The following is a 22,565-nucleotide window of genomic DNA, read 5'->3' as shown; positions in this document are numbered from 1 at the left end:
CGCGGGGTGGTCAGCATGGGGAGGTCAGGGAACATGCAGTGGCAATGTAGGATAGGTTTCTGAAAAACATCGCGGGGTGGTGCGCATTGTATGGGTGTGTGTTACATTACATTCACTAGTAGGAGTGAGAAAAACATCACGGGGTGGTGCGCATTGTATGGGTGTGTGTTACATTACATTCACTAGTAGGAGTGAGAAAAACATCACGGGGTGGTGCGCATTGTATGGGTGTGTGGTACATTACATTCACTAGTAGGAGTGAAAAAAACATCACGGGGTGGTGCGCATTGTATGGGTGTGTGTTACATTACATTCACTAGTAGGAGTGAGAAAAACATCACGGGGTGGTGCGCATTGTATGGGTGTGTGTTACATTACATTCACTACTAGGAGGGAGAAAAACATCACGGGGTGGTGCGCATTGTATGGGTGTGTGTTACATTACATTCACTAATAGGAGTGAGAAAATCATCAAGGGGTGGTGCGCATTGTATGGGTGTGTGTTACATTACATTCACTAGTAGGAGTGAGAAAAACATCACGGGGTGGTGCGCATTGTATGGGTGTGTGTTACATTACATTCACTAGTAGGAGTGAGAAAAACATCACGGTGTGGTGCGCATTGTATGGGTGTGTGTTACATTACATTCACTAGTAGGAGTGAGAAAAACATCACGGGGTGGTGCGCATTGTATGGGTGTGTGTTACATTAGATTCACTAGTAGGAGTGAGAAAAACATCACGGGGTGGTGCGCATTGTATGGGTGTGTGTTACATTAGATTCACTAGTAGGAGTGAGAAAAACATCACGGGGTGGTGCGCATTGTATGGGTGTGTGTTACATTAGATTCACTAGGAGGAGTGAGAAAAACATCACGGGGTGGTGCGCATTGTATGGGTGTGTGTTACATTACATTCACTAGGAGGAGTGAGAAAAACATCACGGGGTGGTGCGCATTGTATGGGTGTGTGTTACATTAGATTCACTAGTAGGAGTGAGAAAAACATCACGGGGTGGTGCGCATTGTATGGGTGTGTGTTACATTACATTCACTAGTAGGAGTGAGAAAAACATCACGGGGTGGTGCGCATTGTATGGGTGTGTGTTACATTACATTCACTAGTAGGAGTGAGAAAAACATCACGGGGTGGTGCGCATTGTATGGGTGTGTGTTACATTACATTCACTAGTAGGAGTGAGAAAAACATCACGGGGTGGTGCGCATTGTATAGGTGTGTGTTACATTACATTCACTACCAGGAGTGAGAAAAACATCAAGGGGTGGTGGGAATCGGAGGGTCTGAATTAGGATAGGCAGTGAGTGGCAATGTACGATGGAGAAAAGCACCGCGGGGTGGTCAGCATGGGGAGGTCAGGGAACATGCAGTGGCAATGTAGGATAGGTTTCTGAAAAACATCGCGGGGTGGTGCGCATTGTATGGGTGTGTGTTACATTACATTCACTAGTAGGAGTGAGAAAATCATCACGGGGTGGTGCGCATTGTATGGGTGTGTGTTACATTACATTCAGTAGTAGGAGTGAGAAAAACATCACGGGGTGGTGCGCATTGTATAGGTGTGTGTTACATTACATTCACTAGTAGGAGTGAGAAAAACATCACGGGGTGGTGCGCATTGTATGGGTGTGTGTTACATTACATTCACTACTAGGAGTGAGAAAAACATCACGGGGTGGTGTGAATTGGAGGGTCTGAATTAGGATAGGCAGTGAGTGGCAATGTAGGATGGAGAAAAGCACTGCGGTGTGGTCAGCATGGGGAGGTCAGAGAACATGCAGTGGCAATGTAGGATAGGTTTCTGAAAAACATCGCGGGGTGGTGCGCATTGTATGGGTGTGTGTTACATTACATTCACTAGTAGGACTGAGAAAAACATCACGGGGTGGTGCGCATTGTATGGGTGTGTGTTACATTACATTCACTAGTAGGAGTGAGAAAAACATCACGGGGTGGTGCGCATTGTATGGGTGTGTGTTAAATTACATTCACTAGTAGGAGTGAGAAAAACATCACGGGGTGGTGCGCATTGTATGGGTGTGGGTTACATTACATTCACTACTAGGAGTGAGAAAAACATCACGGGGTGGTGTGAATTGGAGGGTCTGAATTAGGATAGGCAGTGAGTGGCAATGTAGGATGGAGAAAAGCACCGCGGGGTGGTCAGCATGGGGAGGTCAGGGAACATGCAGTGGCAATGTAGGATAGGTTTCTGAAAAACATCGCGGGGTGGTGCGCATTGTATGGGTGTGTGTTACCTTACATTCACTAGTAGGAGTGAGAAAAACATCACGGGGTGGTGCGCATTGTATGGGTGTGTGTTACATTACATTCACTAGTAGGAGTGAGAAAAACATCACGGGGTGGTGCGCATTGTATGGGTGTGTGTTACATTACATTCACTAGTAGGAGTGAGAAAATCAGCAAGGGGTGGTGCGCATTGTATGGGTGTGTGTTACATTACATTCACTAGTAGGAGTGAGAAAAACATCACGGTGTGGTGCGCAACATCACGGTGTGGTGCGCATTGTATTGGTGTGTGTCACATTACATTCACTAGTAGGAGTGAGAAAAACATCACGGGGTGGTGCGCATTGTATGGGTGTGTGTCACATTACATTCACGAGTAGGAGTGAGAAAAACATCACGGGGTGGTGCGCATTGTATGGGTGTGTGTTACATTACATTCACTAGTAGGAGTGAGAAAAACATCACGGGGTGGTTCGCATTGTATGGGTGTGTGTTACATTACATTCACTAGTAGGAGTGAGAAAAACATCACGGTGTGGTGCGCATTGTATGGGGGTGTGTTACATTACATTCACTACTAGGAGTGAGAAAAACATCACGGGGTGGTGTGAATAGGAGGGTCTGAATTAGGATAGGCAGTGAGTGGCAATGTAGGATGGAGAAAAGCACCGCGGGGTGGTCAGCATGGGGAGGTCAGGGAACATGCAGTGGCAATGTAGGATAGGTTTCTGAAAAACATCGCGGGGTGGTGCGCATTGTATGGGTGTGTGTTACATTACATTCACTAGTAGGAGTGAGAAAAACATCACGGGGTGGTGCGCATTGTATGGGTGTGTGTTACATTACATTCACTAGTAGGAGTGAGAAAAACATCACGGGGTGGTGCGCATTGTATGGGTGTGTGTTACATTACATTCACTAGTAGGAGTGAGAAAAACATCACGGGGTGGTGCGCATTGTATGGGTGTGTGTTACATTACATTCACTAGTAGGAGTGAGAAAATCATCAAGGGGTGGTGCGCATTGTATGGGTGTGTGTTACATTACATTCACTAGTAGGAGTGAGAAAAACATCACGGTGTGGTGCGCATTGTATGGGTGTGTGTTACATTACATTCACTAGTAGGAGTGAGAAAAACATCACGGTGTGGTGCGCATTGTATGGGTGTGTGTTACATTACATTCACTAGTAGGAGTGAGAAAAACATCACGGGGTGGTGCGCATTGTATGGGTGTGTGTTACATTACATTCACTAGTAGGAGTGAGAAAAACATCACGGGGTGGTGCGCATTGTATGGGTGTGTGTTACATTACATTCACTACTAGGAGTGAGAAAAACATCACGGGGTGGTGTGAATTGGAGGGTCTGAATTAGGATAGGCAGTGAGTGGCAATGTAGGATGGAGAAAAGCACCGCGGGGTGGTCAGCATGGGGAGGTCAGGGAACATGCAGTGGCAATGTAAGATAGGTTTCTGAAAAACATCGCGGGGTGGTGCGCATTGTATGGGTGTGTGTTACATTACATTCACTAGTAGGAGTGAGAAAAACATCACGGGGTGGTGCGCATTGTATGGGTGTGTGTTACATTACATTCAGTAGTAGGAGTGAGAAAAACATCACGGGGTGGTGCGCATTGTATGGGTGTGTGTTACATTACATTCACTAGTAGGAGTGAGAAAAACATCACGGGGTGGTGCGCATTGTATGGGTGTGTGTTACATTACATTCACTACTAGGATTGAGAAAAACATCACAGGGTGGTGTGAATTGGAGGGTCTGAATTAGGATAGGCAGTGAGTGGCAATGTAGGATGGAGAAAAGCACCGCGGGGTGGTCAGCATGGGGAGGTCAGGGAACATGCAGTGGCAATGTAGGATAGGTTTCTGAAAAACATCGCGGGGTGGTGCGCATTGTATGGGTGTGTGTTACATTACATTCACTAGTAGGAGTGAGAAAAACATCACGGGGTGGTGCGCATTGTATGGGTGTGTGTTACATTACATTCACTAGTAGGAGTGAGAATAACATCACGGGGTGGTGCGCATTGTATGGGTGTGTGTTACATTACATTCACTAGTAGGAGTGAGAAAAACATCACGGGGTGGTGCGCATTGTATGGGTGTGTGTTACATTACATTCACTAGTAGGAGTGAGAAAAACATCACGGGGTGGTGCGCATTGTATGGGTGTGTGTTACGTTACATTCACTAGTAGGAGTGAGAAAAATATCACGGGGTGGTGCGCATTGTATGGGTGTGTGTTACATTACATTCACTACTAGGAGTGAGAAAAACATCACGGGGTGGTGTGAATTGGAAGGTCTGAATTAGGATAGGCAGTGAGTGGCAATGTAGGATGGAGAAAAACACCGCGGGGTGGTCAGCATGGGGAGGTCAGGGAACATGCAGTGGCAATGTAGGATAGGTTTCTGAAAAACATCGCGGGGTGGTGCGCATTGTATGGGTGTGTGTTACATTACATTCACTAGTAGGATTGAGAAAAACATCACGGGGTGGTGCGCATTGTATGGGTGTGTGTTACATTACATTCACTAGTAGGAGTGAGAAAAACATCACGGTGTAGTGCGCATTGTATTGGTGTGTGTTACATTACATTCACTAGTAGGAGTGAGAAAAACATCACGGGGTGGTGCGCATTGTATGGGTGTGTGTTACATTACATTCACTACTAGGAGTGAGAAAAACATCACGGGGTGGTGTGAATTGGAGGGTCTGAATTAGGATAGGCAGTGAGTGGCAATGTAGAATGGAGAAAAGCACCGCGGGGTGGTCAGCATGGGGAGGTCAGGGAACATGCAGTGGCAATGTAGGATAGGTTTCTGAAAAACATCGCGGGGTGGTGCGCATTGTATGGGTGTGTGTTACATTACATTCACTAGTAGGAGTGAGAAAAACATCACGGGGTGGTGCGCATTGTATGGGTGTGTGTTACATTACATTCACTAGTAGGAGTGAGAAAAACATCACGGGGTGGTGCGCATTGTATGGGTGTGTGGTACATTACATTCACTAGTAGGAGTGAGAAAAACATCACGGGGTGGTGCGCATTGTATGGGTGTGTGTTACATTACATTCACTAGTAGGAGTGAGAAAAACATCACGGGGTGGTGCGCATTGTATGGGTGTGTGTTACATTACATTCACTACTAGGAGGGAGAAAAACATCACGGGGTGGTGCGCATTGTATGGGTGTGTGTTACATTACATTCACTAATAGGAGTGAGAAAATCATCAAGGGGTGGTGCGCATTGTATGGGTGTGTGTTACATTACATTCACTAGTAGGAGTGAGAAAAACATCACGGGGTGGTGCGCATTGTATGGGTGTGTGTTACATTACATTCACTAGTAGGAGTGAGAAAAACATCACAGTGTGGTGCGCATTGTATGGGTGTGTGTTACATTACATTCACTAGTAGGAGTGAGAAAAACATCACGGGGTGGTGCGCATTGTATGGGTGTGTGTTACATTAGATTCACTAGTAGGAGTGAGAAAAACATCACGGGGTGGTGCGCATTGTATGGGTGTGTGTTACATTAGATTCACTAGTAGGAGTGAGAAAAACATCACGGGGTGGTGCGCATTGTATGGGTGTGTGTTACATTAGATTCACTAGGAGGAGTGAGAAAAACATCACGGGGTGGTGCGCATTGTATGGGTGTGTGTTACATTACATTCACTAGGAGGAGTGAGAAAAACATCACGGGGTGGTGCGCATTGTATGGGTGTGTGTTACATTAGATTCACTAGTAGGAGTGAGAAAAACATCACGGGGTGGTGCGCATTGTATGGGTGTGTGTTACATTACATTCACTAGTAGGAGTGAGAAAAACATCACGGGGTGGTGCGCATTGTATGGGTGTGTGTTACATTACATTCACTAGTAGGAGTGAGAAAAACATCACGGGGTGGTGCGCATTGTATGGGTGTGTGTTACATTACATTCACTAGTAGGAGTGAGAAAAACATCACGGGGTGGTGCGCATTGTATAGGTGTGTGTTACATTACATTCACTACCAGGAGTGAGAAAAACATCAAGGGGTGGTGTGAATCGGAGGGTCTGAATTAGGATAGGCAGTGAGTGGCAATGTAGGATGGAGAAAAGCACCGCGGGGTGGTCAGCATGGGGAGGTCAGGGAACATGCAGTGGCAATGTAGGATAGGTTTCTGAAAAACATCGCGGGGTGGTGCGCATTGTATGGGTGTGTGTTACATTACATTCACTAGTAGGAGTGAGAAAATCATCACGGGGTGGTGCGCATTGTATGGGTGTGTGTTACATTACATTCACTAGTAGGAGTGAGAAAAACATCACGGGGTGGTGCGCATTGTATGGGTGTGTGTTACATTACATTCACTACTAGGAGTGAGAAAAACATCACGGGGTGGTGTGAATTGGAGGGTCTGAATTAGGATAGGCAGTGAGTGGCAATGTAGGATGGAGAAAAGCACTGCGGGGTGGTCAGCATGGGGAGGTCAGAGAACATGCAGTGGCAATGTAGGATAGGTTTCTGAAAAACATCGCGGGGTGGTGCGCATTGTATGGGTGTGTGTTACATTACATTCAGTAGTAGGAGTGAGAAAAACATCACGGGGTGGTGCGCATTGTATAGGTGTGTGTTACATTACATTCACTAGTAGGAGTGAGAAAAACATCACGGGGTGGTGCGCATTGTATGGGTGTGTGTTACATTACATTCACTACTAGGAGTGAGAAAAACATCACGGGGTGGTGTGAATTGGAGGGTCTGAATTAGGATAGGCAGTGAGTGGCAATGTAGGATGGAGAAAAGCACTGCGGGGTGGTCAGCATGGGGAGGTCAGAGAACATGCAGTGGCAATGTAGGATAGGTTTCTGAAAAACATCGCGGGGTGGTGCGCATTGTATGGGTGTGTGTTACATTACATTCACTAGTAGGAGTGAGAAAAACATCACGGGGTGGTGCGCATTGTATGGGTGTGTGTTACATTACATTCACTAGTAGGAGTGAGAAAAACATCACGGGGTGGTGCGCATTGTATGGGTGTGTGTTACATTACATTCACTAGTAGGAGTGAGAAAAACATCACGGGGTGGTGCGCATTGTATGGGTGTGTGTTATATTACATTCACTAGTAGGAGTGAGAAAAACATCACGGGGTGGTGCGCATTGTATGGGTGTGTGTTACATTACATTCACTAGTAGGAGTGAGAAAAACATCACGGTGTGGTGCGCATTGTATTGGTGTGTGTTACATTACATTCACTAGTAGGAGTGAGAAAAACATCACGGTGTGGTGCGCATTGTATGGGTGTGTGTCACATTACATTCACTAGTAGGAGTGAAAAAAACATCACGGGGTGGTGCGCATTGTATGGGTGTGTGTTACATTACATTCACTAGTAGGACTGAGAAAAACATCACGGGGTGGTGCGCATTGTATGGGTGTGTGTTACATTACATTCACAACTAGGAGGGAGAAAAACATCACGGGGTGGTGCGCATTGTATGGGTGTGTGTTACATTACATTCACTAGTAGGAGTGAGAAAAACATCACGGGGTGGTGCGCATTGTATGGGTGTGTGTTACATTACATTCACTAGTAGGAGTGAGAAAAACATCACGTGGTGGTGCGCATTGTATGGGTGTGTGTTACATTACATTCACAATTAGGAGTGAGAAAAACATCACGGGGTGGTGCGCATTGTATGGGTGTGTGTTACATTACATTCACTACTAGGAGTGAGAAAAACATCACGGGGTGGTGTGAATTGGAGCGTCTGAATTAGGATAGGCAGTGAGTGGCAATGCAGGATGGAGAAAAGCACCGCGGGGTGGTCAGCATGGGGAGGTCAGGGAACATGCAGTGGCAATGTAGGATAGGTTTCTGAAAAACATCGCGGGGTGGTGCGCATTGTATGGGTGTGTGTTACATTACATTCACTAGTAGGAGTGAGAAAAACATCACGGGGTGGTGCGCATTGTATGGGTGTGTGTTACATTACATTCACTAGTAGGAGTGAGAAAAACATCACGGGGTGGTGCGCATTGTATGGGTGTGTGTTACATTACATACACTAGTAGGAGTGAGAAAAACATCACGGGGTGTTGCGCATTGTATGGGTGTGTGTTACATTACATTCACTAGTAGGAGTGAGAAAAACATCACGGGGTGGTGCGCATTGTATGGGTGTGTGTTACATTACATTCACTAGTACGACTGAGAAAATCATCAAGGGGTGGTGCGCATTGTATGGGTGTGTGTTACATTACATTCACTAGTAGGAGTGAGAAAAACATCACGGGGTGGTGCGCATTGTATGGGTGTGTGTTACATTACATTCACTAGTAGGAGTGAGAAAAACATCACGGGGTGGTGCGCATTGTATGGGTGTGTGTTACATTACATTCAGTAGTAGGAGTGAGAAAAACATCACGGGGTGGTGCGCATTGTATGGGTGTGTGTTACATTACATTCACTAGTAGGAGTGAGAAAAACATCACGGGGTGGTGCGCATTGTATGGGTGTGTGTTACATTACATTCACTACTAGGATTGAGAAAAACATCACAGGGTGGTGTGAATTGGAGGGTCTGAATTAGGATAGGCAGTGAGTGGCAATGTAGGATGGAGAAAAGCACCGCGGGGTGGTCAGCATGGGGAGGTCAGGGAACATGCAGTGGCAATGTAGGATAGGTTTCTGAAAAACATCGCGGGGTGGTGCGCATTGTATGGGTGTGTGTTACATTACATTCACTAGTAGGAGTGAGAAAAACATCACGGGGTGGTGCGCATTGTATGGGTGTGTGTTACATTACATTCACTAGTAGGAGTGAGAATAACATCACGGGGTGGTGCGCATTGTATGGGTGTGTGTTACATTACATTCACTAGTAGGAGTGAGAAAAACATCACGGGGTGGTGCGCATTGTATGGGTGTGTGTTACATTACATTCACTAGTAGGAGTGAGAAAAACATCACGGGGTGGTGCGCATTGTATGGGTGTGTGTTACGTTACATTCACTAGTAGGAGTGAGAAAAATATCACGGGGTGGTGCGCATTGTATGGGTGTGTGTTACATTACATTCACTACTAGGAGTGAGAAAAACATCACGGGGTGGTGTGAATTGGAAGGTCTGAATTAGGATAGGCAGTGAGTGGCAATGTAGGATGGAGAAAAACACCGCGGGGTGGTCAGCATGGGGAGGTCAGGGAACATGCAGTGGCAATGTAGGATAGGTTTCTGAAAAACATCGCGGGGTGGTGCGCATTGTATGGGTGTGTGTTACATTACATTCACTAGTAGGATTGAGAAAAACATCACGGGGTGGTGCGCATTGTATGGGTGTGTGTTACATTACATTCACTAGTAGGAGTGAGAAAAACATCACGGTGTAGTGCGCATTGTATTGGTGTGTGTTACATTACATTCACTAGTAGGAGTGAGAAAAACATCACGGGGTGGTGCGCATTGTATGGGTGTGTGTTACATTACATTCACTACTAGGAGTGAGAAAAACATCACGGGGTGGTGTGAATTGGAGGGTCTGAATTAGGATAGGCAGTGAGTGGCAATGTAGAATGGAGAAAAGCACCGCGGGGTGGTCAGCATGGGGAGGTCAGGGAACATGCAGTGGCAATGTAGGATAGGTTTCTGAAAAACATCGCGGGGTGGTGCGCATTGTATGGGTGTGTGTTACATTACATTCACTAGTAGGAGTGAGAAAAACATCACGGGGTGGTGCGCATTGTATGGGTGTGTGTTACATTACATTCACTAGTAGGAGTGAGAAAAACATCACGGGGTGGTGCGCATTGTATGGGTGTGTGGTACATTACATTCACTAGTAGGAGTGAGAAAAACATCACGGGGTGGTGCGCATTGTATGGGTGTGTGTTACATTACATTCACTAGTAGGAGTGAGAAAAACATCACGGGGTGGTGCGCATTGTATGGGTGTGTGTTACATTACATTCACTACTAGGAGGGAGAAAAACATCACGGGGTGGTGCGCATTGTATGGGTGTGTGTTACATTACATTCACTAATAGGAGTGAGAAAATCATCAAGGGGTGGTGCGCATTGTATGGGTGTGTGTTACATTACATTCACTAGTAGGAGTGAGAAAAACATCACGGGGTGGTGCGCATTGTATGGGTGTGTGTTACATTACATTCACTAGTAGGAGTGAGAAAAACATCACAGTGTGGTGCGCATTGTATGGGTGTGTGTTACATTACATTCACTAGTAGGAGTGAGAAAAACATCACGGGGTGGTGCGCATTGTATGGGTGTGTGTTACATTAGATTCACTAGTAGGAGTGAGAAAAACATCACGGGGTGGTGCGCATTGTATGGGTGTGTGTTACATTAGATTCACTAGTAGGAGTGAGAAAAACATCACGGGGTGGTGCGCATTGTATGGGTGTGTGTTACATTAGATTCACTAGGAGGAGTGAGAAAAACATCACGGGGTGGTGCGCATTGTATGGGTGTGTGTTACATTACATTCACTAGGAGGAGTGAGAAAAACATCACGGGGTGGTGCGCATTGTATGGGTGTGTGTTACATTAGATTCACTAGTAGGAGTGAGAAAAACATCACGGGGTGGTGCGCATTGTATGGGTGTGTGTTACATTACATTCACTAGTAGGAGTGAGAAAAACATCACGGGGTGGTGCGCATTGTATGGGTGTGTGTTACATTACATTCACTAGTAGGAGTGAGAAAAACATCACGGGGTGGTGCGCATTGTATGGGTGTGTGTTACATTACATTCACTAGTAGGAGTGAGAAAAACATCACGGGGTGGTGCGCATTGTATAGGTGTGTGTTACATTACATTCACTACCAGGAGTGAGAAAAACATCAAGGGGTGGTGTGAATCGGAGGGTCTGAATTAGGATAGGCAGTGAGTGGCAATGTAGGATGGAGAAAAGCACCGCGGGGTGGTCAGCATGGGGAGGTCAGGGAACATGCAGTGGCAATGTAGGATAGGTTTCTGAAAAACATCGCGGGGTGGTGCGCATTGTATGGGTGTGTGTTACATTACATTCACTAGTAGGAGTGAGAAAATCATCACGGGGTGGTGCGCATTGTATGGGTGTGTGTTACATTACATTCACTAGTAGGAGTGAGAAAAACATCACGGGGTGGTGCGCATTGTATGGGTGTGTGTTACATTACATTCACTACTAGGAGTGAGAAAAACATCACGGGGTGGTGTGAATTGGAGGGTCTGAATTAGGATAGGCAGTGAGTGGCAATGTAGGATGGAGAAAAGCACTGCGGGGTGGTCAGCATGGGGAGGTCAGAGAACATGCAGTGGCAATGTAGGATAGGTTTCTGAAAAACATCGCGGGGTGGTGCGCATTGTATGGGTGTGTGTTACATTACATTCAGTAGTAGGAGTGAGAAAAACATCACGGGGTGGTGCGCATTGTATAGGTGTGTGTTACATTACATTCACTAGTAGGAGTGAGAAAAACATCACGGGGTGGTGCGCATTGTATGGGTGTGTGTTACATTACATTCACTACTAGGAGTGAGAAAAACATCACGGGGTGGTGTGAATTGGAGGGTCTGAATTAGGATAGGCAGTGAGTGGCAATGTAGGATGGAGAAAAGCACTGCGGGGTGGTCAGCATGGGGAGGTCAGAGAACATGCAGTGGCAATGTAGGATAGGTTTCTGAAAAACATCGCGGGGTGGTGCGCATTGTATGGGTGTGTGTTACATTACATTCACTAGTAGGAGTGAGAAAAACATCACGGGGTGGTGCGCATTGTATGGGTGTGTGTTACATTACATTCACTAGTAGGAGTGAGAAAAACATCACGGGGTGGTGCGCATTGTATGGGTGTGTGTTACATTACATTCACTAGTAGGAGTGAGAAAAACATCACGGGGTGGTGCGCATTGTATGGGTGTGTGTTATATTACATTCACTAGTAGGAGTGAGAAAAACATCACGGGGTGGTGCGCATTGTATGGGTGTGTGTTACATTACATTCACTAGTAGGAGTGAGAAAAACATCACGGTGTGGTGCGCATTGTATTGGTGTGTGTTACATTACATTCACTAGTAGGAGTGAGAAAAACATCACGGTGTGGTGCGCATTGTATGGGTGTGTGTCACATTACATTCACTAGTAGGAGTGAAAAAAACATCACGGGGTGGTGCGCATTGTATGGGTGTGTGTTACATTACATTCACTAGTAGGACTGAGAAAAACATCACGGGGTGGTGCGCATTGTATGGGTGTGTGTTACATTACATTCACAACTAGGAGGGAGAAAAACATCACGGGGTGGTGCGCATTGTATGGGTGTGTGTTACATTACATTCACTAGTAGGAGTGAGAAAAACATCACGGGGTGGTGCGCATTGTATGGGTGTGTGTTACATTACATTCACTAGTAGGAGTGAGAAAAACATCACGTGGTGGTGCGCATTGTATGGGTGTGTGTTACATTACATTCACAATTAGGAGTGAGAAAAACATCACGGGGTGGTGCGCATTGTATGGGTGTGTGTTACATTACATTCACTACTAGGAGTGAGAAAAACATCACGGGGTGGTGTGAATTGGAGCGTCTGAATTAGGATAGGCAGTGAGTGGCAATGCAGGATGGAGAAAAGCACCGCGGGGTGGTCAGCATGGGGAGGTCAGGGAACATGCAGTGGCAATGTAGGATAGGTTTCTGAAAAACATCGCGGGGTGGTGCGCATTGTATGGGTGTGTGTTACATTACATTCACTAGTAGGAGTGAGAAAAACATCACGGGGTGGTGCGCATTGTATGGGTGTGTGTTACATTACATTCACTAGTAGGAGTGAGAAAAACATCACGGGGTGGTGCGCATTGTATGGGTGTGTGTTACATTACATACACTAGTAGGAGTGAGAAAAACATCACGGGGTGTTGCGCATTGTATGGGTGTGTGTTACATTACATTCACTAGTAGGAGTGAGAAAAACATCACGGGGTGGTGCGCATTGTATGGGTGTGTGTTACATTACATTCACTAGTACGACTGAGAAAATCATCAAGGGGTGGTGCGCATTGTATGCGTGTGTGTTACATTACATTCACTAGTAGGAGTGAGAAAAACATCACGGTGTGGTGCGCATTGTATGGGTGTGTGTTACATTACATTCACTAGTAGGAGTGAGAAAAACATCACGGTGTGGTGCGCATTGTATGGGTGTGTGTTACATTACATTCACTAGTAGGAGTGAGAAAAACATCACGGGGAGGTGCGCATTGTATGGGTGTGTGTTACATTACATTCACTAGTAGGAGTGAGAAAAACATCACGGGGTGGTGCGCATTGTATGGGTGTGTGTTACATTAGATTCACTAGTAGGAGTGAGAAAAACATCACGGGGTGGTGCGCATGGTATGGGTGTGTGTTACATTAGATTCACTAGGAGGAGTGAGAAAAACATCACGAGATGGTGCGCATTGTATGGGTGTGTGTTACATTAGATTCACTAGAAGGAGTGAGAAAAACATCACGGGGTGGTGCGCATTGTATGGGTGTGTGTTACATTAGATTCACTAGGAGGAGTGAGAAAAACATCACGGGGTGTTGCGCATTGTATGGGTGTGTGTTACATTACATTCACTAGTAGGAGTGAGAAAAACATCACGGGATGGTGCGCATTGTATGGGTGTGTGTTACATTACATTCACTAGTAGGAGTGAGAAAAACATCACGGGGTGGTGCGCATTGTATAGGTGTGTGTTACATTACATTCACTACTAAGAGTGAGAAAAACATCACGGGGTGGTGTGAATCGGAGGGTCTGAATTAGGATAGGCAGTGAGTGGCAATGTAGGATGGAGAAAAGCACCGCGGGGTGGTCAGCATGGGGAGGTCAGGGAACATGCAGTGGCAATGTAGGATAGGTTTCTGAAAAACATCGCGTGGTGGTGCGCATTGTATGGGTGTGTGTTACATTACATTCACTAGTAGGAGTGAGAAAAACATCACGGGGTGGTGCGCATTGTATGGGTGTGTGTTACGGTACATTCACTAGTAGGAGTGAGAAAAACAGCACGGGGTGGTGCGCATTTTATGGGTGTGTGTTACATTACATTCACTAGTAGGAGTGAGAAAAATATCACGGGGTGGTGCGCATTCTATGGGTGTGTGTTACATTACATTCACTAGTAGGGGTGAGAAAAACATCACGAGGTGGTGCGCATTGTATGGGTGTGTGTTACAATACATTCACTAGTAGGAGTGAAAAAATCATTAAGGGGTGGTGCGCATTGTATGGGTGTGTGTTACATTACATTCACTAGTAGGAGTGAGAAAAACATCACGGTGTGGTGCGCATTGTATCGGTGTGTGTTACATTACATTCACTAGTAGGAGTGAGAAAAACATCACGGGATGGTGCGCTTGTATAGGTGTGTGTTACATTACATTCACTAGTAGGAGTGAGAAAAACATCACGGGGTGGTGCGCATTGTATGGGTGTGTGTTACATTACATTCACTACTAGGAGTGAGAAAAACATCACGGGGTGGTGTGAATTGGAGGGTCTGAATTAGGATAGGCAGTGAGTGGCAATGTAGGATGGAGAAAAGCACCGCGGGGTGGTCAGCATGGGGAGGTCAGGGAACATGCAGTGGCAATGTAGGATAGGTTTCTGAAAAACATCGCGGGGTGGTGCGCATTGTATGGGTGTGTGTTACATTACATTTACTAGTAGGAGTGAGAAAAACATCACGGGGTGGTGCGCATTGTATGGGTGTGTGTTACATTACATTCACTAGTAGGAGTGAGAAAAACATCACGTGGTGGTGCGCATTGTATGCGTGTGTGTTACATTACATTCACTAGTAGGAGTGAGAAAAACATCACGGGGTGGTGCGCATTGTATGGGTGTGTGTTACATTACATTCACTAGTAGGAGTGAGAAAAACATCACGGGGTGGTGCGCATTGTATGGGTGTGTGTTACATTACATTCACTAGTAGGAGTGAGAAAAACGTCACGGGGTGGTGCGCATTGTATGGGGTTGGGTTACATTACATTCACTACTAGGAGTGAGAAAAACATCACGGGGTGGTGTGAATTGGAGGGTCTGAATTAGGATAGGCAGTGAGTGGCAATGTAGGATGGAGAAAAGCACCGCGGGGTGGTCAGCATGGGGAGGTCAGGGAACATGCAGTGGCAATGTAGGATAGGTTTCTGAAAAACATCGCGGGGTGGTGCGCATTGTATGGGTGTGTGTTACATTACATTCACTAGTAGGAGTGAGAAAAACATCACGGGGTGGTGCGCATTGTATGGGTGTGTGTTACATTACATTCACTAGTAGGAGTGAGAAAAACATCACGGGGTGGTGCGCATTGTATGGGTGTGTGTTACATTACATTCACTAGTAGGAGTGAGAAAAACATCACGGGGTGGTGCGCATTGTATGGGTGTGTGCTACATTACATTCACTAGTAGGAGTGAGAAAATCATCAAGGGGTGGTGCGCATTGTATGGGTGTGTGTTACATTACATTCACTAGTAGGAGTGAGAAAAACATCACGGTGTGGTGCGCATTGTATCGGTGTGTGTTACATTACATTCACTAGTAGGAGTGAGAAAAACATCACGGTGTGGTGCGCATTGTATGGGTGTGTGTCACATTACATTCACTAGTAGGAGTGAGAAAAACATCACGGGGTGGTGCGCATTGTATGGGTGTGTGTTACATTACATTCACTAGTAGGAGTGAGAAAAACATCACGGGGTGGTTCGCATTGTATGGGTGTGTGTTACATTACATTCACTACTAGGAGGGAGAAAAACATCACGGGGTGGTGTGAATCGGAGGGTCTGAATTAGGATATGCAGTGAGTGGCAATGTAGGATGGAGAAAAGCACCGCGGGGTGGTCAGCATGGGGAGGTCAGGGAACATGCAGTGGCAATGTAGGATAGGTTTCTGAAAAACATCGCGGGGTGGTGCGCATTGTATGGGTGTGTGTTACATTACATTCACTAGTAGGAGTGAGAAAAACATCACGGGGTGGTGCGCATTGTATGGGTGTGTGTTACGTTACATTCACTAGTAGGAGTGAGAAAAACATCACGGGGTGGTGCGCATTGTATGGGTGTGTGTTACATTACATTCACTAGTAGGAGTGAGAAAATCAGCAAGGGGTGGTGCGCATTGTATGGGTGTGTGTTACATTACATTCACTAGTAGGAGTGAGAAAATCAGCAAGGGGTGGTGCGCATTGTATGGGTGTGTGTTACATTACATTCACTACTAGGAGTGAGAAAAACATCACGGTGTGGTGCGCATTGTATGGGTGTGTGTTACATTACATTCACTACTAGGAGTGAGAAAAACATCACGGGGTGGTGTGAATCGGAGGGTCTGAATTAGGATAGGCAGTGAGTGGCAATGTAGGATGGAGAAAAGCACCGCGTGGTGGTCAGCATGGGGAGGTCAGGGAACATGCAGTGGCAATGTAGGATAGGTTTCTGAAAAACATCGCGGGGTGGTGCGCATTGTATGGGTGTGTGTTACATTACATTCACTAGTAGGAGTGAGAAAAACATCACGGGGTGGTGCGCATTGTATTTGTGTGTGTTACATTACATTCACTAGTAGGAGTGAGAAAAACATCACGGGGTGGTGCGCATTGTATGGGTGTGTGTTACATTACATTCACTAGTAGGAGTGAGAAAAACATCACGGGGTGGTGCGCATTGTATGGGTGTGTGTTACATTACATTCACTAATAGGAGTGAGAAAAACATCACGGGGTGGTGCGCATTGTATGGGTGTGTGTTACATTACATTCACTAGTAGGAGTGAGAAAAACATCACGGTGTGGTGCGCATTGTATCGGTGTGTGTTACATTACATTCACTAGTAGGAGTGAGAAAAACATCACGGTGTGGTGCGCATTGTATTGGTGTGTGTCACATTAAATTCACTAGTAGGAGTGAAAAAAACATCACGGGGTGGTGCGCATTGTATGGGTGTGTGTTACATTACATTCACTAGTAGGAGTGAGAAAAACATCACGGGGTGGTGCGCATTGTATGGGTGTTTGTTACATTACATTCACAACTAGGAGGGAGAAAAACATCACGGGGTGGTGCGCATTGTATGGGTGTGTGTTACATTACATTCACTACTAGGAGTGAGAAAAACATCACGGGGAGGTGTGAATCGGAGGGTCTGAATTAGGATAGGCAGTGAGTGGCAATGTAGGATGGAGAAAAGCACCGCGGGGTGGACAGCATGGGGAGGTCAGGGAACATGCAGTGGCAATGTAGGATAGGTTTCTGAAAAACATCGCGGGGTGGTGCGCATTTTATGGGTGTGTGTTACATTACATTCACTAGCAGGAATGAGAAAAACATCACGGGGTGGTGCGCATTGTATGGGTGTGTGTTACATTACATTCACTACTAGGAGTGAGAAAAACATCACGGGGTGGTGTGAATTGGAGCGTCTGAATTAGGATAGGCAGTGAGTGGCAATGTAGGATGGAGAAAAGCACCGCGGGGTGGTCAGCATGGGGAGGTCAGGGAGCATGCAGTGGCAATGTAGGATAGGTTTCTGAAAAACATCGCGGGGTGGTGCGCATTGTATGGGTGTGTGTTACATTACATTCACTAGTAGGAGTGAGAAAAACATCACGGGGTGGTGCGCATTGTATGGGTGTGTGTTACATTACATTCACTAGTAGGAGTGAGAAAAACATCACGGGGTGGTGCGCATTGTATGGGTGTGTGTTACATTACATTCACTAGTAGGAGTGAGAAAAACATCACGGGGTGGTGCGCATTGTATGGGTGTGTGTTACATTACATTCACTAGTAGGAGTGAGAAAAACATCACGGGGTGGTGCGCATTGTATGGGTGTGTGTTACATTACATTCACTAGTACGAGTGAGAAAATCATCAAGGGGTGGTTCGCATTGTATGGGTGTGTGTTACATTACATTCACTAGTAGGAGTGAGAAAAACATCACGGTGTGGTGCGCATTGTATGGGTGTGTGTTACATTACATTCACTAGTAGGAGTGAGAAAAACATCACGGTGTGGTGCGCATTGTATGGGTGTGTGTTACATTACATTCACTAGTAGGAGTGAGAAAAACATCACGGGGTGGTGCGCTTGTATAGGTGTGTGTTACATTACATTCACTAGTAGGAGTGAGAAAAACATCACGGGGTGGTGCGCATTGTATGGGTGTGTGTTACATTACATTCACTACTAGGAGTGAGAAAAACATCACGGGGTGTTGTGAATTGGAGGGTCTGAATTAAGATAGGCAGTGAGTGGCAATGTAGGATGGAGAAAAGCACCGCGGGGTGGTCAGCATGGGGAGGTCAGGGAACATGCAGTGGCAATGTAGGATAGGTTTCTGAAAAACATCGCGGGGTGGTGCGCATTGTATGGGTGTGTGTTACATTACATTCACTAGTAGGAGTGAGAAAAACATCACGGGGTGGTGCGCATTGTATGGGTGTGTGTTACATTACATTCACTAGTAGGAGTGAGAAAAACATCACGTGGTGGTGCGCATTGTATGGGTGTGTGTTACATTACATTCACTAGTAGGAGTGAGAAAAACATCACGGGGTTGTGCGCATTGTATGGGTGTGTGTTACATTACATTCACTAGTAGGAGTGAGAAAAACATCACGGGGTGGTGCGCATTGTATGGGTGTGTGTTACATTACATTCACTAGTAGGAGTGAGAAAAACATCACGGGGTGGTGCGCATTGTATGGGTGTGGGTTACATTACATTCACTACTAGGAGTGAGAAAAACATCACGGGGTGGTGTGAATTGGAGGGTCTGAATTAGGATAGGCAGTGAGTGGCAATGTAGGATGGAGAAAAGCACCGCGGGGTGGTCAGCATGGGGAGGTCAGGGAACATGCAGTGGCAATGTAGGATAGGTTTCTGAAAAACATCGCGGGGTGGTGCTCATTGTATGGGTGTGTGTTACATTACATTCACTAGTAGGAGTGAGAAAAACATCACGGGGTGGTGCGCATTGTATGGGTGTGTGTTACATTACATTCACTAGTAGGAGTGAGAAAAACATCACGGGGTGGTGCGCATTGTATGGGTGTGTGTTACATTACATTCACTAGTAGGAGTGAGAAAAACATCACGGGGTGGTGCGCATTGTATGGGTGTGTGCTACATTACATTCACTAGTAGGAGTGAGAAAATCATCAAGGGGTGGTGCGCATTGTATGGGTGTGTGTTACATTACATTCACTAGTAGGAGTGAGAAAAACATCACGGTGTGGTGCGCATTGTATCGTTGTGTGTTACATTACATTCACTAGTAGGAGTGAGAAAAACATCACGGTGTGGTGCGCATTGTATGGGTGTGTGTCACATTACATTCACTAGTAGGAGTGAGAAAAACATCACGGGGTGGTGCGCATTGTATGGGTGTGTGTTACATTACATTCACTAGTAGGAGTGAGAAAAACATCACGGGGTGGTGCGCATTGTATGGGTGTGTGTTACATTACATTCACTACTAGGAGGGAGAAAAACATCACGGGGTGGTGCGCATTGTATGGGTGTGTGTTACATTACATTCACTACTAGGAGTGAGAAAAACATCACGGGGTGGTGTGAATCGGAGGGTCTGAATTAGGATATGCAGTGAGTGGCAATGTAGGATGGAGAAAAGCACCGCGGGGTGGTCAGCATGTGGAGGTCAGGGAACATGCAGTGGCAATGTAGGATAGGTTTCTGAAAAACATCGCGGGGTGGTGCGCATTGTATGGGTGTGTGTTACATTACATTCACTAGTAGGAGTGAGAAAAACATCACGGGGTGGTGCGCATTGTATGGGTGTGTGTTACATTACATTCACTACTAGGAGTGAGAAAAACATCACGGGGTGGTGCGCATTGTATGGGTGTGTATTACATTACATTCAATACTAGGAGTGAGAAAAACATCATGGGGTGGTGTGAATTGGAGGGTCTGAATTAGGATAGGCAGTGAGTGGCAATGTAGGATGGAGAAAAACACCGCGGGGTGGTCAGCATGGGGAGGTCAGGGAACATGCAGTGGCAATGTAGGATAGGTTTCTGAAAAACATCGCGGGGTGATGCGCATTGTATGGGTGTGTGTTACATTACATTCACTAGTAGGAGTGAGAAAAACATCACGGGGTGGTGCGCATTGTATGGGTGTGTGTTACATTACATTCACTATTAGGAGTGAGAAAAACATCACGGGGTGGTGCGCATTGTATGGGTGTGTGTTACATTACATTCACTAGTAGGAGTGAGAAAAACATCACGGGGTGGTGCGCATTGTATGGGTGTGTGTTACATTACATTCACTACTAGGAGTGAGAAAAACATCACGGGGTGGTGTGAATTGGAGGGTCTGAATTAGGATAGGCAGTGAGTGGCAATGTAGGATGGAGAAAAGCACCGCGGGGTGGTCAGCATGGGGAGGTCAGGGAACATGCAGTGGCAATGTAGGATAGGTTTCTGAAAAACATCGCGGGGTGGTGCGCATTGTATGGGTGTGTGTTACATTACATTCACTAGTAGGAGTGAGAAAAACATCACGGGGTGGTGCGCATTGTATGGGTGTGTGTAACATTACATTCACTAGTAGGAGTGAGAAAAACATCACGGGGTGGTGCACATTGTATGGGTGTGTGTTACATTACATTCACTAGTAGGAGTGAGAAAAACATCACGGGGTGGTGCGCATTGTATGGGTGTGTGTTACATTACATTCACTAGCAGGAGTGAGAAAAACATCACGGCGTGGTGCGCATTGTATGGGTGTGTGTTACATTACATTCACTAGTAGGAGTGAGAAAATCATCAAGGGGTGGTGCGCATTGTATGGGTGTGTGTTACATTACATTCACTAGTAGGAGTGAGAAAAACATCACGGGGTGGTGCGCATTGTATGGGTGTGTGTTACGTTACATTCACTAGTAGGGGTGAGAAAAACATCACGGGGTGGTGCGCATTGTATGGGTGTGTGTTACATTACATTCACTAGTAGGAGTGAGAAAAACATCACGGTGTGGTGCGCATTGTATGGGTGTGTGTTACATTAGATTCACTAGGAGGAGTGAGAAAAACATCACGGGGTGGTGCGCATTGTATGGGTGTGTGTTACATTAGATTCACTAGTAGGAGTGAGAAAAACCTAACGGGGTGGTGCGCATTGTATGGGTGTGTGTTACATTACATTCACTAGTAGGAGTGAGAAAAACATCACGGGGTGTTGCGCATTTTATGGGTGTGTGTTACATTACATTCACTAGTAGGAGTGAGAAAAACATCACGGGGTGGTGCGCATTGTATGGGTGTGTGTTACATTACATTCACTAGTAGGAGTGAGAAAAACATCACGGGGTGGTGCGCATTGTATAGGTGTGTGTTACATTACATTCACTACTAGGAGTGAGAAAAACATCACGGGGTGGTGTGAATCGGAGGGTCTGTATTAGGATAGGCAGTGAGTGGCAATGTAGGATGGAGAAAAGCACCGCGGGGTGGTCAGCATGGGGAGGTCAGGGAACATGCAGTGGCAATGTAGGATAGGTTTCTGAAAAACATCACGGGGTGGTGCGCATTGTATGGGTGTGTGTTGCATTACATTCACTAGTAGGAGTGAGAAAAACATCACAGGGTGGTGCGCATTGTATGGGTGTGTGTCACGTTACATTCGCTAGTAGGAGTGAGAAAAACATCACGGGGTGGTGCGCATTGTATGGGTGTGTGTTACATTACATTCACTAGTAGGAGTGAGAAAAATATCACGGGGTGGTGCGCATTCTATGGGTGTGTGTTACATTACATTCACTAGTAGGAGTGAGAAAAACATCACGGGGTGGTGCGCATTATATGGGTGTGTGTTACATTACATTCACTAGTAGGAGTGAGAAAAACATCACGGGGTGGTGCGCATTGTATGGGTGTGTGTTACATTACATTCACTAGTAGGAGTGAGAAAAACATCACGGTGTGGTGCGCATTGTATGGGTGTGTGTTACATTACATTCACTAGTAGGAGTGAGAAAAACATCACGGTGTGGTGCGCATTGTATGGGTGTGTGTTACATTACATTCACTAGTAGGAGTGAGAAAAACATCACGGGGTGGTGTGAATTGGAGGGTCTGAATTAGGATAGGCAGTGAGTGGCAATGTAGGATGGAGAAAAGCACCGCGGGGTGGTCAGCATGGGGAGGTCAGGGAACATGCAGTGGCAATGTAGGATAGATTTCTGAAAAACATCGC

Source organism: Cavia porcellus, unplaced genomic scaffold, assembly GCF_034190915.1.
Source record: "Cavia porcellus strain 051 isolate PalLab524CR breed Dunkin Hartley unplaced genomic scaffold, mCavPor4.1 scaffold_4, whole genome shotgun sequence".
NCBI lineage: Eukaryota > Metazoa > Chordata > Mammalia > Rodentia > Caviidae > Cavia > Cavia porcellus.
This window is presented reverse-complemented; position numbering follows the sequence as displayed.